The 15195-nt window shown below is 40.8% G+C and overlaps 1 protein-coding gene and 1 pseudogene across 16 annotated transcripts in view; one reads left to right on the forward strand and one right to left on the reverse strand.

Moving 5' to 3' along the window:
- SYT14 (synaptotagmin 14) overlaps positions 1 to 15195 on the forward strand; it is a 171288-nt gene that overhangs the window by 77550 nt on the left and 78543 nt on the right. The window lies entirely within an intron of this gene.
- LOC311593737 (S-adenosylmethionine decarboxylase proenzyme-like) lies at positions 8580 to 10478 on the reverse strand (annotated as a pseudogene). The gene is made up of 2 exons: positions 10216 to 10478; positions 8580 to 10064 (listed from the first exon to the last, which is right to left on the reverse strand). The product of its transcript is annotated as an S-adenosylmethionine decarboxylase proenzyme-like (transcript).

The raw sequence follows: 15195 nt of genomic DNA on the forward strand, positions 1-15195 counted from the left end.
TCTTATTGAATCACAAAAACTCATGGATACTAAGAATATTAGTATTTATTGTGTGTAATAAATATTTTTAATATTTATGTTTGTTTTTTAAGGAATCCTAGCATATATTCCATACTGGCCTAGAAACTGTGTATATATCTAACCTAGCCTCATCTGAAACTCATGCACCCCTACCTCCACCTCCCAAGTACTGGGTTCAAAGACTTGTGCTAACAGAGCTAGTTTTAGCATTTTCCTGATTTCAACGTTTTAAATTTAACTTATGTTAACTTATGTTAAACTTAAAAAAATTTTTTTCTTCCTTTTTTGCCACTTGTATGTGATCTTCTTTTTATTATAATTTTAATTTTACTTTGTTGATTTTAAAACTACTTTTATTCTTTGAGAATTTTATACAATATAGTTGGATCACATTCACTTCCAACTTCAGCCCTTCACCCTTCCCACATCCTCTGCCACCTGCATACCATCTCCAACTTACGTTTTCTTTTTTTTAATAACCTGTTGATCCTGCTGATTCTGGTCTGTCAATGCACTTCTGATGGAGAGGCTGTCCACTGGTGAGGTAGCTTACCAGGAGCTAGAAAAGAGACTCTGTCCCTCCACCAGAAGACGTAAGTTGCCTGGTGTGGGGGGTGGTATCAGGAGCCCTTCCCCTCCATGTTGGAACATGTGCTGGCTTGACCTGTGCAGGTAACCACAGCCACTGAGATGTCATACATGTAGCAGTCGTGTTACGTCCAGAAGACAGAGTTTTGCTCTGTTCTCTCTGATCTCTGACTCTTACAATTTAAGTCTTGTGAAGTGGGTGTGGCACAGACGTCCCATTTGTATCTAAGCACTCCATTGTAACTTACTCTATGCACTTTGACCAGTTGTAGTTTCTGCATTAACCACCATCTTCTGCACAAGAAACTTCTTGATGAAATCTAAGAACACTAATTCATATGCAGAGAGATGACTGATACTGTGTTCATTTAGCAGAATAACAGCAGTAGGTGTGCCCCTAGGGCCTGCAAGCTCTTCATCTGTGAGTTCTTGGCCAGATTAGTAATACCAGGAATGTGTGTCCTTCTATGAAGTGGGCTTAAAATGTGAACTAAAAAGTGTTCGACTACCCACATAACATTTGTGCCACTATTTCCCTCTGTAGAGGAATTTTAATTCAGTATAAAGCTGCTCTGGAAAGAGATCACATCCAAAGATCTTCTAGGTCTGTATGGTCAAGCTGCAAAGCAGACCTTAATCCCAGGAGACAGAGGCAAGCAGACCTCTGAGTTCTAGGTAGTGCTGTTCTGGCAGTTTGGTTGAGTCAGGGAGTTGAGAGGCAGCGCAGTGAAGTTGAGTTCATGGAATTGAGAGGCAGTTTTTACCAGGAGACTTTTACACAGAGAGCTTGAAGAGAGAATAAGCTAGACACAGGTGAAGACAGAATGAGCCAGAGAGCGATGGGTTGACAGGCCCCATTGACGTGTCATGCCATACTGACCGTTATTGCAGTTGGTGGTGTTCACACTGTTGATGACCACATAGCACCATCCAGTACTATGAGAGCTAGACAGAGGGAGGAATCTTCCTGGCCAGTACTAACTTTGTTTTTCCATGTCTTGGGATCAATGAATGTGATGCCATCAGCAACAGGGTCTGACCATCAACCAAAAACCATGGCAATAGTTTGGGTTGTTCTGAAGGTCTCCAGGTGCCTCTGACCAACAACTTGAAGAGAAGGATTTCATACTTTGCATTGTGGTTTTGTTTGTTTGTTTTAAAGATTTATTTATTTATTATGTATACAGTGTTCTACCTGCATATACAGCTGCATGCCAGAAGAGGGCACCAGATCTTGTGCTAGGTGGTTATGAGCCACCATATGGTGGCTACGAGTTGAACTCAGGACCTCTAAAGAGCAACCAGTGCTCTTAACCTCTGAGCCGTCTCTCCGGTCCTGCACTATGATTTTTATTTGGCAATTTAAAGCTTCTGGGATGCACAACTTTAATTCAACTCTTACATGAATATTTATGCACAGCTTCTAAAATGGCAGGCTTCCATGTCTTTTTCAAACATCCTTGAGTTAGTTCTCCCTGCCCCGCCCTCCCCCTCCACGCCTTCCCATTGCCCTCCCCTTTATTCTCCCCTTTCGCTTCATGTCCTCTGTGTTCTAGTGTCTCTACTTCCTCACAGTCTTCCTTTTCCCTCCTGCCAATTCTCCCTCCCACGTTCTTGGATTCTACAGGTGTTCCAATTAAACACACATCTAAAGATTCACCCTTAGGAGCTTTCAACTTTCTGGCTGTCCATCTTTGATCTAGCTCTGATTTGTTATGCATTACATGAACATTTAGCTGGATTTTCCAAATTGTTTGCCACTTGTACTATATTATTTGCTGACCAATCTCATTTTTAATTACTGACTTAAAATACTATTTTTGTCATGTGCTAGGTTCCCTTTTGAGATTATGTATTTTTTTAAACTTTGTTCTTATTAATTTCCTCGTTGCAGTGTCTAATATTGTAGAATTTTGTCAGATTTAAGGTTATTCTTATGTGCCAATTTTTAGAAATGGATTTTAGTGTAGCTCTGGTGCTCCTTTGTTGAGGGCACAGTGAGGGCGCATTGACCGTTTCTTGACTACCTCTTTTTGCTGGTCTTAGTGGCCAGTGTGAAGTTCCTTCCACACCACATCTGCCCGTCCTGCTTGTGTCCTAACAGTCCTGTAACTCTGGGGTTTTTTCTTACTGTCTTTTTGCTTTTCATTTGCTCTCAGCTGGGACAAGCCAGCGGAGTTATATATGAAGCAAGCCTTGTGCCGTTACTGTGCAGCTTCATGCTGTCTTTCCCATGAGGAGGGGATTCCTTCTCCAAAGGACATTCATTATGTAACCATGCCTCCATGCCTCCATTTAGTTCTGGGACCTGTTGTGTTTTAGTGTTTTTTCAGTTTTACCTAATTGAGATACAATGTCCTTCAAATACTTAGTTACTCTGAACTAACATCTCCCTTCACTCCTGTACAAGTTCTGTTTTAAAGGCTAGTTTGGCAGATGTCTCAATTTTCACTATCCATTTTGCTACCAAATCTCTTGAAAGCTGGATTTTAAATCTTTCTGGTAAGAGGATTTTATTTTAATTGTTTATTATGATAAAATGTACATGCCATAATTTACCTCATTTAATAGGACCTCATGAGAGTAGAATTAACTACTGTCTACTCTTTGTGTCTTTGTGTTTAAGTGAAATAGGATGAAAGTTTTCAAGGTTTACTCAAGTTGCAGCTAATTATTTTCTAGTCAGTTATTTGTCTCCTTTAATTGTGGTAGAATATTCAAAATAGAAAATAAAATATATAAAATGTAAGCATAAAATTGTACAACTATTACCTTACCGCCATCCATTTCTGTTGGCGTGCATTTTTACCCATTTTATATGGGTTTCTTATGCCTCCACTTCCCTTTTCACCCTTCTCCCTTCCAACACCCAAACACTAGGGAGGGGAGAAAGGTTCCTGGGGAAAGGAGTGTGGGTCTCTTGGACTACTTTCTGCTGCTTAGGGTCCTCGGGGTCTTTCAAAAGTAAACTTAGGAGTTTCCTGCCTTATTCTTCTATGGTCTCGTATTGATATTTTGAAAAGACTTTCATACAAAAAGGAAATGCAAAAATCAATGTATACCCCAAGTTTAATAACAATAATTTTTATTAAAAAATCTTATTCCTGGTATGAGGTTTTAAATAGAAATACTTTGTTATGTTGAGAAAGAGGGAAGTAAAAGATGGAATGAGATTATTTCTGACATAGCCCAAATAATTTTTACTAATAATTTTGTCGATAATGAAAAACATTTATTTTATATGCAGTAAAGTTTTTTGTTGCAAGCCAGTACTTAGTCCTAAACAAACTGTTTGTACTCAGACGGAGCTATCTTGAGGTATGACCTGGTCACATCACTGTCCCTATGGAATGTTAACTTTAATGGAGTTAGAAATTTTCACCACTGAAATTTATTGAATTAAATATTTCATTCTAGATATAAAATATTATTTTAATACTTATACTTTAAAGCCTTAATAGTAACAACTGAGTTCATATTTTCTACTCTGTGATTTGATCTCTATTCATATTTTTAAAAACAACATTACTATTTTGATGATTTGATAATTTAAAGGATATATATAGTATATTATTTTAAAACATAAATAGCAAGAGAATTAAAAATTCATGGTGTCTGGATGATTTGATTGGTACCACATCAGTTTTCTTGTGTCTGATGAGACAGAGAAAGCAGTTGTGGAGAATGCTTGTCACTGGTATCCATGGTAACTCCCAAGCTACTCCAGAACTCAGAAGCTGGAGTGAGCCACAGTAATAGGTCTCATTAAAAGGGCAAAGGACATGAAGGGTTCAAGCATACACTGTTAATGAGTTGCCAAAGCCATGTAGAAGCAGAGGAGGTGCCATGAAATAACACTTTATGCTGTTAGGAACAGGCACCTCTGAGCTCTGAGGATGGAGAGGAGCAGAGCAGGAAGCACTCACAGCAGGCGTCTCTTCATCAGGAGATGCCCACTGACAGGAGGGAGGCCTAGCCTCTCACGGATGAAAACGTGGGGTTTGCTTGTCATTCTGATGTCACCAAAGAACCGTCATTTATTCAGAGCAGTACCCTTTAGCCTTTCCTGGCAGGGGCTGAGCTGTCAAGGAAATAATGCACCATCATAGGGGTCTAGCAGTGGTTGCATGTGGCTTTGTTTTAAATGCAAATGAGACAGTTGCCCAAATTATTAACTGTTGAGGTATATTGCATTTTCAATCAGTTTTGGAGCATATTAAATTTGAATGAGTTAAGATAATTTAGGAAAAGTAGACAGGAATGATTATTTTCTGTTAGAAAATTATGGTGGATAAAAGATTAATAACTTTTAAGATAAAATTCTTCAAAGATTTTCTTTTGAGTTGCAGTCTGTAAAGAGTCATCTTATGTTCAACACATTATTCCTTCCTGTTGCTATAGAAACTAATTCTGCTGCAGCTGTGATTGCTAATCAAAATTCTAACATTATCCAACCTTTTCCCCCTAGTGTTTCATTTCATTTTTAGTTACAAAATAATAAATTTCAATGCTGAGTTCAATGGTCAAAACATTAATGCAAAGATCTTTTAAAATTTGGGCCTTTTTCTTTGAAAATAAAGAGATATTTTTAATGTATAGTTTTTCAATGAATAACAAGGAAACAAAGCCTTTTGCTGAATATCAAAGATCTACAATTGCTGTGGTACATCAACATTGTGAGGCGCTTAGCTGCTTCACAACCCTAAATTGCTACTGTTTCAACGTCTGTTTCTGAGATGTCTGCTTACTTGGTATTATAAAAATGGAAGAAAAAAAAAAGAGTCCTCAGAATGTCTGAATCTTTCTGTATACAATATAAACGGAACGTCATTGTTTCATCCTGGTACTATTGAGCTCTCATCCCTAGTTAGTGGAGTGAACACAAGGTGAGCTGCTGTTCTCATTCTTGTCTTCACTAGTGTGTACCTCCACAGGCCACACTGCTGATTTCATCCAGTGTAAAAATCTAAGCATGTTTCACACAGCAGAATAGTCATGCTTTTTTGTCTAAGAACATTGTTTTTTATTTTATAAAGTAACAAGCATAAAATCTTATAATTTTAGCAAAAATTATTCTGTCTTTTAAACACATTCACCCAAAAATGTGCTCAGTAGGGCTTAAGCTGGTTCTCCATTCAGTCTTTGGTATGTTTTATAGTATCAGTTACAGTTTGAACTTACATATTCTGTCATTTACCAGATTTTATTTTCTGATTTAGGTCAAGTAAAATTGAACTATACTATAGTGAAATATTGATTAGCTTTTATTGGGAACTCAGATGTGAAAAAAATACTTTTATTTCAGTAAAAAGCAGCACATGGTAAGAGCAGTCGATAAATTTTAATAATATTATTCTGTTAATTCTTTTACCTTCCACCTATCAGCATGCTTCAACGGTACCGGGGAGCCATTCCCTAAGCTTGAGAATAATAATTAATAATGACAATCATTATTACTGTCCTCATTGTTATTTTCACGTGGAAGTCTTTTTGATTTGTCATTTTATACTTAACTGAACCGTTCGTGGTAATCTTGTGTCATGATGAATATTAATTATGAGGAAGAGCCACAGCGAAAGCTGCAGTTTAAGAAGCTGTGGTAGGTCCAGCGAGTGGCCTAGCAGGCAGAAGTGCTGGTCAAGCCTGACCGCCCTGTCAGCCCCAGGATGCAGGGTTGACGGAGAGAACTGACTCCAAAAGTTGTCCTCTGACCTTAACATGAGCGTGTAGCTGCATGGTTGGTATCTCTTCACCAGGTTTAACGTTGTCTCTTTCCTCTCTTATATTGCTTACTAATGTTGGACAAAATGGTGCTACAGTTGTAAAGATTTGTATCAGCAGCTCATGGGTGCCTGCAGTCCAGATTCCAGAAAATGTAGAAGAAATCACTCTCTAGGGAACACTGCTCCCCTGGTGCCTCCTTTACTAGACTTAGGGTACCCAGAGTCTGTCCTTGACACTACAGGGGATTTGACTATGTATATAAGTAGTGCCTGCATGATGGATTCAGTTTTCAATGCTGTATACTATTGCGTTTTATATAATTCCCTTTCAGTAGGGTTTTTTCCTTGGTTAAACAATTTTTAGGCTTCACAGTAGGAAGACTCTGCCTTACTTTATATTTCCTGAAACTAGAACACGTTTGCTAGTTGATCTATCGAGACTCCGTTGTGGGAATATTAAGTTTTCTCTCCGCATACCCTGATACAAGCAGACATATATACTTCAAGAGAATTTTGAGGTAGGTGCTCTTCTCATGTCATGAAGTCACTCATTTTCTTTTCATATTCTCAGAGTATGATACAATCTTCAGGGCATTCTCAGGGCTCACCAGGAGGCATTCAAACAAGCGCAGGTGTAGCAAATACCGTGTTTGATGTCAGCCCCATGACCCAGACCTGATAACCAGAGTCTGCTGTCTGCGGACGCCTTTCCTCACCTTTCCTGTCAACGGAAAACACAGTACGCAGCTTCTTGCGACATTTTCTGTCACTTAGCATAATGTGCTGGCTCTTGCCTTCATTTCTTTATATTCTAAGTGGGATTCTGTTGTGTAGACGTCCTGCCTTCTGTCAGTTATCTCATCATCTGACAGACATTTAGGTCCCTTGTGCTTTTTTGATAACCTTAAATAAGCTCCTGAATTATCTATATGCAGAACATTATGTGGGTGTATGCTTCCATATATCATGTGAAATTCCTGGGTCATGAAAGTGTTCTTAAAATACCAACAAGTGTGCCACTGTGCATTCTTGACAGTAACAAGAGATTCTGGTTCATGCACACCTTATCAACACTCTTTTTTTATTAATTATCATAGACACCCAATGAGTGGTAGATGATATCTTTCCAAGATTTGGAAAACAGTTTTTTCTGTCTTTTGAGACAGGGTTTCTCTGTGTAGCCCTAGCTGTCCTGAAACTTATTCTGTAGACCAGGCTGCCCTCAAACTCAGAGATCCACCTGCCTCTTCCTTCTGAGTGCTGGGATCAAAGGTGTGCACCACCACCACCATCTGCCATTGTTGTTGCAAAAAATGTTTAAAAGATAATTGTGTAGTGTACTAAGTACTAGGGAACTAAGCACAAAATGTTAACACAAAGGAAGGATTTGTTAATAGATCAGAGATTTTATATCAGGCCAGGACGGAAGCTGTAGAAACAGAAGAATAGTCTAGTAAATACTGTATACCAGTGAGGTATGAAAGTCCACAGCTGTTTCGGAGAGCTCTAAACTCTCTGAAAAGGATGGTGTCATGGTGTTAAGATGCCTGTGATAGTGGAGTCAGTACCTGAGGCAGGAGCACTCCTAGGATGTCAGCGTGGGTTACATAGTAGGCTACAGAGTATGGTTTTCATAGTCTTCCTACTAATCCATTATGAGAGGTCATGAACTTTTCCTTAAGATGTGCAGTATTTGGACAGACACATCACCAGAGAAGACTTAGGAATGGGCAATTAGCACAGAGAAGATGCTGAAACCATGAGTCACCCAGGGAAGTACAGCATGAAAACCCTGAGGGTTTCTCACACAGCAGGAGGGAAGGAGTAGACCTGAGCACACTGCCAGAAGGAAGGCCTTGACATGTGGCTGGCTTGAAAACAGAGCGTTACAGCCGCTTGAGAACTATTTAAATTGTGGGCTTCCTACAGTGGAATACTACTCTATTAAAATAGATAAACTGAGCGAATCTAACAATGCAGTTGAATTGCAGAAGCAGCATTTATGAAAGTGAAATAAGTCAGATGCAGCTATTCAGAGACATTCTAGAAAAGGCATAGAACGATCAGGATGTAAAGTGATTTGTTGATTGATTGTTTTTATTTTTTTCAAGATAGGGTTTCTTTATGTAGCCTTGGCTTTCCTGGACTCACATTGTAGATCAGGCTGGCCTCGAACTCACAGCAATCTGCTGCCTCTGCCTCCCTGAGTGCTGGGATTAAGATGTGTGCTACCATGCCTGGCTTAAATAATGAATTAAAAATAGTGGAAAAGGTCAGAAGTTGATTGGCCTGGAGCTGGATTTGTTGGAGGCAAACGAATGCATAGGAACAGGCACAGCCATGGACTTACTATTTATCACTAATGTGGGAATGGTTCCCCAGTTGCAGGCATTTATCAAAACTCACCGAAGGAGCTAGATTATAATTTTTTCATGGAAGAAAAACTTTAATTGCCATTGCATAAAACACCTGTATAAAGTAAAAATTGGTTTTGAGTAACATTAGTAGACAGTATGCTCTAGAAAGTGGAGGTAACTGGATGTAAAAACTCTGCAGCAATAGAACCATCACAGATGGTCAGCTGAGGCCAGCATCTAATGCCCCTTGTCTGTGGGGCATTTTGGAGGATGCCTGTAGAAATATCACACTGTGCATAAACCAGATTGAATCATTTTCACACGTGTCGTAAAGAGTCATACAAAGTTCTTTTCCACATGCACTTCAGTTCCTCAGCAAGCGTGGCGTCGAACACTAAACACAGAAGAGAGCATTCATGCAAGATATCTAACTCCTTGATATAATAATGCATACACTTCAAAATGATTACACTGTTGTTACACCTAGGGTTTTCTGCAACTACAAGGTGGTGGTCATGGAAAGCACAGCCCCCAGTATCAATATCTAGAAAGCGGCCACCACCTCCTGTATGTCTTCTTTTTTCATTTTTTCTTCTTCAAAAAATTTTTTCTTAATCAACTTGCTGTTATTGCTGTTTCTTAGCAAAACTGGTAAAAGCAAAATTGTAATCATTGAACGTAGCACTCTGGCAATCAAGACGTTTAAAACCTTCATCTTCTGTGGTGAAGAGAGCACTGTGCGACGTTTAGAGCTCTGAGTAACAAACAAGGTGGGCACGAATTTCCCTGGCTTGAGGACTTCCAGAACTTTCCTGATCAGGTCGTCATAGGAAGTCTGACTTAGGTTTGTTTCAAAGCTGACATAAGAAGATTCTGGTTCTGGAGTGATGTGAATAGTCCAGTATGTCCCATCCGATCTCATTCCACTCAGCCAGTAGCCACAAGGATTGAACAGTGTGGCGTCAGTGACAGGACCTGCTATCAGGTCACGAATTCCACTCTCACAAGTGACGTCCTTTGCAGTGACACCGTCTTTCATGTAGAACTGGCCCATAGCTGCTGGGTCAAGCTCACTCATCAGAATTCCCAGGGTTTGATGTGGCTGATGGATTACTCGGCTCTCTGGGAAATGCAAAGCATATAGGTACCAACAGTCAGAATTCATACGTCCCATACAATATGCTGCTCCATTTGGGGAAAATTGCATTAAGAAACTCAATTTCTTCCTGGAAATTCTGGTGAGGGTATCCTTGGTGAGAAGGCTTCATGAAATTCTTACGAGAATAAAAGAAACTTTGAATTGAGTCAAACCCACTGTAATTCCTAGCAAGCTTCAACAGGGAAACCAGTGCTTTCAGTAAGAGGGTGGTACCCGGGCATGGTGGCCCACGCCTTTAATCCCAGCACTCGGGAGGCAGAGGCAGGCGGATCACTGTGAGTTCGAGGCCAGCCAAGGCTATACAGAGAAACCCTGTCTGGAAAAAACAAAAACCAAAAAATAAAAATAAAAAAGAGGGTGGTACCACGTGTCTTCAAAATGAAACGTCTTTTGGATACAAACGTGCTACTCTCACTGAGTACATAAGCATCCTGCTTGTCAGTCTTTGTCACACTTAGGATTGAGCACTGCACATCCTTCAAAAGGGTGTCCCACTCAGATCTTGGGATGGTGCGAAGATCCCCAGATCCCTGGCTTGCTCCGGACTGCTGCCTGGAGAACCAGACCTCCAGCAGCTTCTCGGTCCCTTCAGAAAAATGTGCAGCTTCCGTCACCATGAGCCTAGCGAACAACCAATGAAATCAGATGTCTTCTCCCGCCCCCACCACAGGCTTTTCTAGCTGTGTTACTTCAGGTTCCTTTTTTTTTTTTTTTTGCTATAATTTTATATTAACTTTTTTTTTAAAGGACTAATAAAGATTTCCCGGCTATTTTTATGAGTGAAAGTTGAACATGAGTCTCTTGGAAATAGAGGCAGACACAGTTCAGTCTCTTGTAGTCCACTGCTTTCCCATTAGAGAGTTGAGCGTGCATTAGCTAATGTCGCTGGCCATACCGTGTTAGCCTAGATTATATTTTTATAAGCTGTATCTTAGTGAAGCACATTGTCTTTGTTGGGTTTCTGTCACCGTGATAAAACACCATGGCCAAAGGTTTCTGGAGAAGGAGCAGGTTCATGTCAGCTTACGGCTCTCAGGCCGCACTGTGCCGCTGAAGTAAGTCAGGGCAGGAGCTCAAGTCAAAAACCTGCAGGCAGGATCTGAAACAGGCCTGAAGAAGTGCTTCGTACTGGCTTGTTCTTCATGACTTAGCCTGATTTCTTATACCTTCCAGAGCTGCCTGTCCAGGGGTAGCACCACCCACAGAGAGCTGGGGCCTCCCACATCCAATCATCAAGGAAATGCCCTACAGACCTGCCTATGGGCCATTTTTATGGACACATTTTTTAAAATTGAGGTTCCCTCTTTCAGATGACTGTAGCTAGTCTCTTGCTACTTTGTAGGTTCTTCTTCCCTCCCCTACCCCCCCCCCCCCGCCCTTTATTCTCCCAGTTTCATCCCCTATCTCTAGATAGAAGAGAAAGGTGGATGGGGGAGGGAAAGAGAGATCTCTGAATCTTATTTTTTTTTTCTTTGAGCATGACTACTAGCAAACCACAACCAACCCCCCTGAACAACCACCAACCACACCTCTCAGGGCCCTAGCATTTATATACCCTCTGAAAAGTTCTCTGAATCCCAAATGTCACACAATCACAGAAACTATCTGCAGCTGGCAAAACCATGCCTCTGCTAGAGCATGAGGCAAATCATAGTGAGCTGCTGCAGACAATAAAAACACATTTTATACTATTTCTGTGGTTTTTTTTTTTTAAAGAAACCAAAATTCCAGAATTCTCACTACAAGTGGTTTTAGCTTATACCATGTTAACAACAAAGTAGTCAGCACACATATGTTAAAAGTAGATGGTCTTGGGAACCAGCGTGGTGGTGTGCACCTTTAATCTCGGCACTCGGGAGGCAGAGGCAGGTAGATCACTGTGAGTTCAAGGCCAGCCTGGTCTACAAAGTGAGTCTAGGACTGCTGAGGCTACACAGAGAAACCCTGACTCAAAAAAAAAAGTAGATGCTCTAACTCATTGGCATGTTCAGCTAGCTGTCCCTGGGAGGAGCTCTGAAGCCTGCAGGACTTGATGGCTCTCACTCTTCTGTGAATGACACCTGCCCCTACTGCGTTTCGGGTACTGCTTCATGTACTGTGTGTGGTAGGGCGTGGGCTCAGGACATCCTCACAGATGGCTCGGGTCCAGCCCTCTCTGTGCCAGAGCCCCCTGCCTCCTGAGCACAGCAATACTACTGTTCTCCCCACCGATCCTGGGTATTAGGATGCCCATAGCAAAGCTGGCCTAGTCCCAGATCCCGGGTATTAGGATGCCCATAGCAAAGCTGACCTAGTCCCAGATCCTGGGTATTAGGATGCCCATAGCAAAGCTGACCTAGTCCCAGATCCCGGGTATTAGGATGCCCATAGCAAAGCTGACCTAGTCCCAGATCCAGGGTATTAGGATGCCCATAGCAAAGCTGACCTAGTCCCAGATCCTGGGTATTAGGATGCCCATAGCAAAGCTGACCTAGTCCCAGATCCTGGGTATTAGGATGCCCATAGCAAAGCTGACCTAGTCCCAGATCCTGGGTATTAGGATGCCCATAGCAAAGCTGACCTAGTCCCAGATCCTGGGTATTAGGATGCCCATAGCAAAGCTGACCTAGTCCCAGATCCTGGGTATTAGGATGCCCATAGCAAAGCTGGCCTAGTCCCAGCCTACTTCATGTTTCTTACTTAAAAATAGTTGCTTTATACATTTGTCCAGTTTGGGTTTTTTTATTCTTATTTTATATGCATGGGTGTTTTGCCTGCATGTGTCTGTGCACTAGTCAGCATGCCTCATGCCTACAGAGGCCAGGAGACAACATCAGCTCATTTGGAAATGGAGCCATAGATAGTTGTGAGCAGCCATGTCGATGCTGAGACTCAGACCTGGGTCCTGTGCAAGAGCAGCCAGTGCTTTTCGCCATGGAGCCGTCTCTACAGCCCCCACTTAGTCCAGCTGTACAGTGTGTGTGGCTGGAAGGTGCACTCAGCACCATTTTCTCTTTCTTGGACAAAACCAGAAATTCCTTAATGTTGTTAATCATTTGTTATATGTTCTGCAGGATAAAATTGAGTTTTAAACATAAAACTAAAATGATAAACAGATGTGTTAGTATAACTGATAAAATTGAATGAAATTCACAAAATGTAATTTTCCAGCAATCTTCCCTTAAAATCAAGGAAGAATTTTTTAGTTTCATTGTAGTTTAATAAAATGATACAGCTATTGATACTGAGTGTCTTTGTGTTATTTGAAGATGCTAGAATGAAGTGTTTAGGTTTGTTGTAGGGGTGTGTGTGTGTGTGTGTGTGTGTGTGTGTGTGTGTGTGTGTGTGTGCGTGCATGTTTGCATGAGGGAGTTGCGTGTATGAGTATGATTATGTGTGCACATGGAACTCTTGGGTGTTGTCTACTTTGCTTTTTGAGACAAGATTTCTCACTGGTCTGGGGCTTATCAATTCGGCTGACCAACAAGGAACTCGACGGCCTCCTCCAGTTTCTGTCTGTTCAACACTGGGGTTACAACAAACATGGGTCCCTGTGCCTGGCCTTTTCAATGTGAGCTTTAAGGGGAAACTCAGGTCCTCATGCTTGCACAGGAAGCACTTGACTTGCACAGCCTGTCTCTTCAGCCCAATCCTAGTGTTTTTAAATCAAAGCTTTTTTTTTTAAGCTTGATTTTTGTGAAGGTTTTTGAGGGCTAACAATAACCTTTTTGTTTTGACTTCAAAATTGCTGTATGTTTATTATGATTCCATGAATTTTGTGACAATGCATTAAAAATATCTACTCTGTATCTTTAGAATTAAATTGGAAGCAAGAACTGAGCTGCTTGCTAAATTCTTACATGGTGTGTAAGCCTCAGCAGCACAAGAAGAATAAATAAGTGACTTTAGCATTGGAACAGAAACATTTGCTTGCTTAGGTCAAGTATACTTTCCAGTATTTTCTGAAAGAACTCCTAAGTCATGTTTCAGATTTATGACATCCAACAGATTGTTTTAAGGACCTTATTTCCTGTGGTTCTGTGTCTCAGGCCTAGGTTTGGGTGCATGCTGGTCATCTGTTCAGCTCCTGAGCTATATCTCAAGTTCATGTTTAACTAATCTTGCTAGATTTTTTCACATTTATTTTTGGAAGGAAACGTTTTAAATGATGATTTTCTTTTTCTTTTTACCGCATTAGTATCTTGTTCCAATATGTTATAAATAGAAGAGTTCTTATACTTTATTTTTTCCCCTGAATTCTTCATCTTTAGTTTTCTCCTTAGTTCCTTCTCACTCCCACTGATTCTATATCATAAGATTAAAACAAACAAAACTTGTGCAAGTTCATGATCTTGGACCCAGAGACCTTATTGCCCACCCAGTCCTGTGAGAAGTGGGTGCACAACAGCCATCTTGTCTTGTGTTGAGCAACGCACCTTAGTGGTTGTACTCTCAGCTGTGGGGCAGGCGGTGCAGGCAGACATGAGAGACACCTGCTGTGGATGAAGCTCTGGGGAAAACTGTTGCATTTTCAGAGATAACAACCAAGATGAATTTATAGAAAGGGAGAAGTTAAGGGTGTCTGGGTGAGGGAGGAAGTTGCTGGTGTTTTGCTGTGATTTGAGGTGAGTGGTCTTACATCCTAAGGAGCTGAGTAAACAGCTGGAGTGGAGCTGGATTGCTAAGGCTTGTTAGAGTGCACCTAAAAAACACTTAGGATATTGTCCTGAGTGTGGTAGTTATAAAACCAGCTCCACAGAACTGTAATACCATGGAATCAAAACAGTGTATTTTGCCTATAGAACCTCAGTAAGACGAGCCATCTTTCAGGCATATAATTGAGGATGAGTTTCTTAATATGGCACAAAATAAAATGAAACTGTGGCCTTAGCCTTGTGAGCATGGTGAACTAGACAAATGTATTAACCTGCACTTAGTCACAGGATGCCTTCTTCAAAATGCTTTTATGGAATACAATAAACAGTCATCACAATAAATACTGTAATCATGATGCTGTAGCATATATAAGTTTAATTAGATCCTGAGGACTACATGGTAATGATCCCCAGGGGATGCACTGGTGAGGAGTGACATGACCAGGTTGTGTATTGGAGTGGGAGAAAGGTCACATTAAACTCAGTTGTTGAAATCCTCACTTGACAATAAAACAGTTGTCCATTAAAAACCAAAGTAGAGAATAGAGGAAATGCAGGTGTTACACAGTTTAGGAATTTTCTATTCATTTTGCTGTATATGGGTCAAATTTAGAGGTCTTTCTATTTGGTGCACACTTGTGGTGTGAGTTGTTGGGCATGTGAATATTTTCAGGCCTTATTAACATTCTAGGAGACACCATTCTCTAGTCTTA

The sequence above is a fragment of the Acomys minous genome (assembly GCF_964271855.1).
Source record: "Acomys minous genome assembly, chromosome: 1".
NCBI classification, from domain to species: Eukaryota; Metazoa; Chordata; class Mammalia; order Rodentia; family Muridae; genus Acomys; species Acomys minous.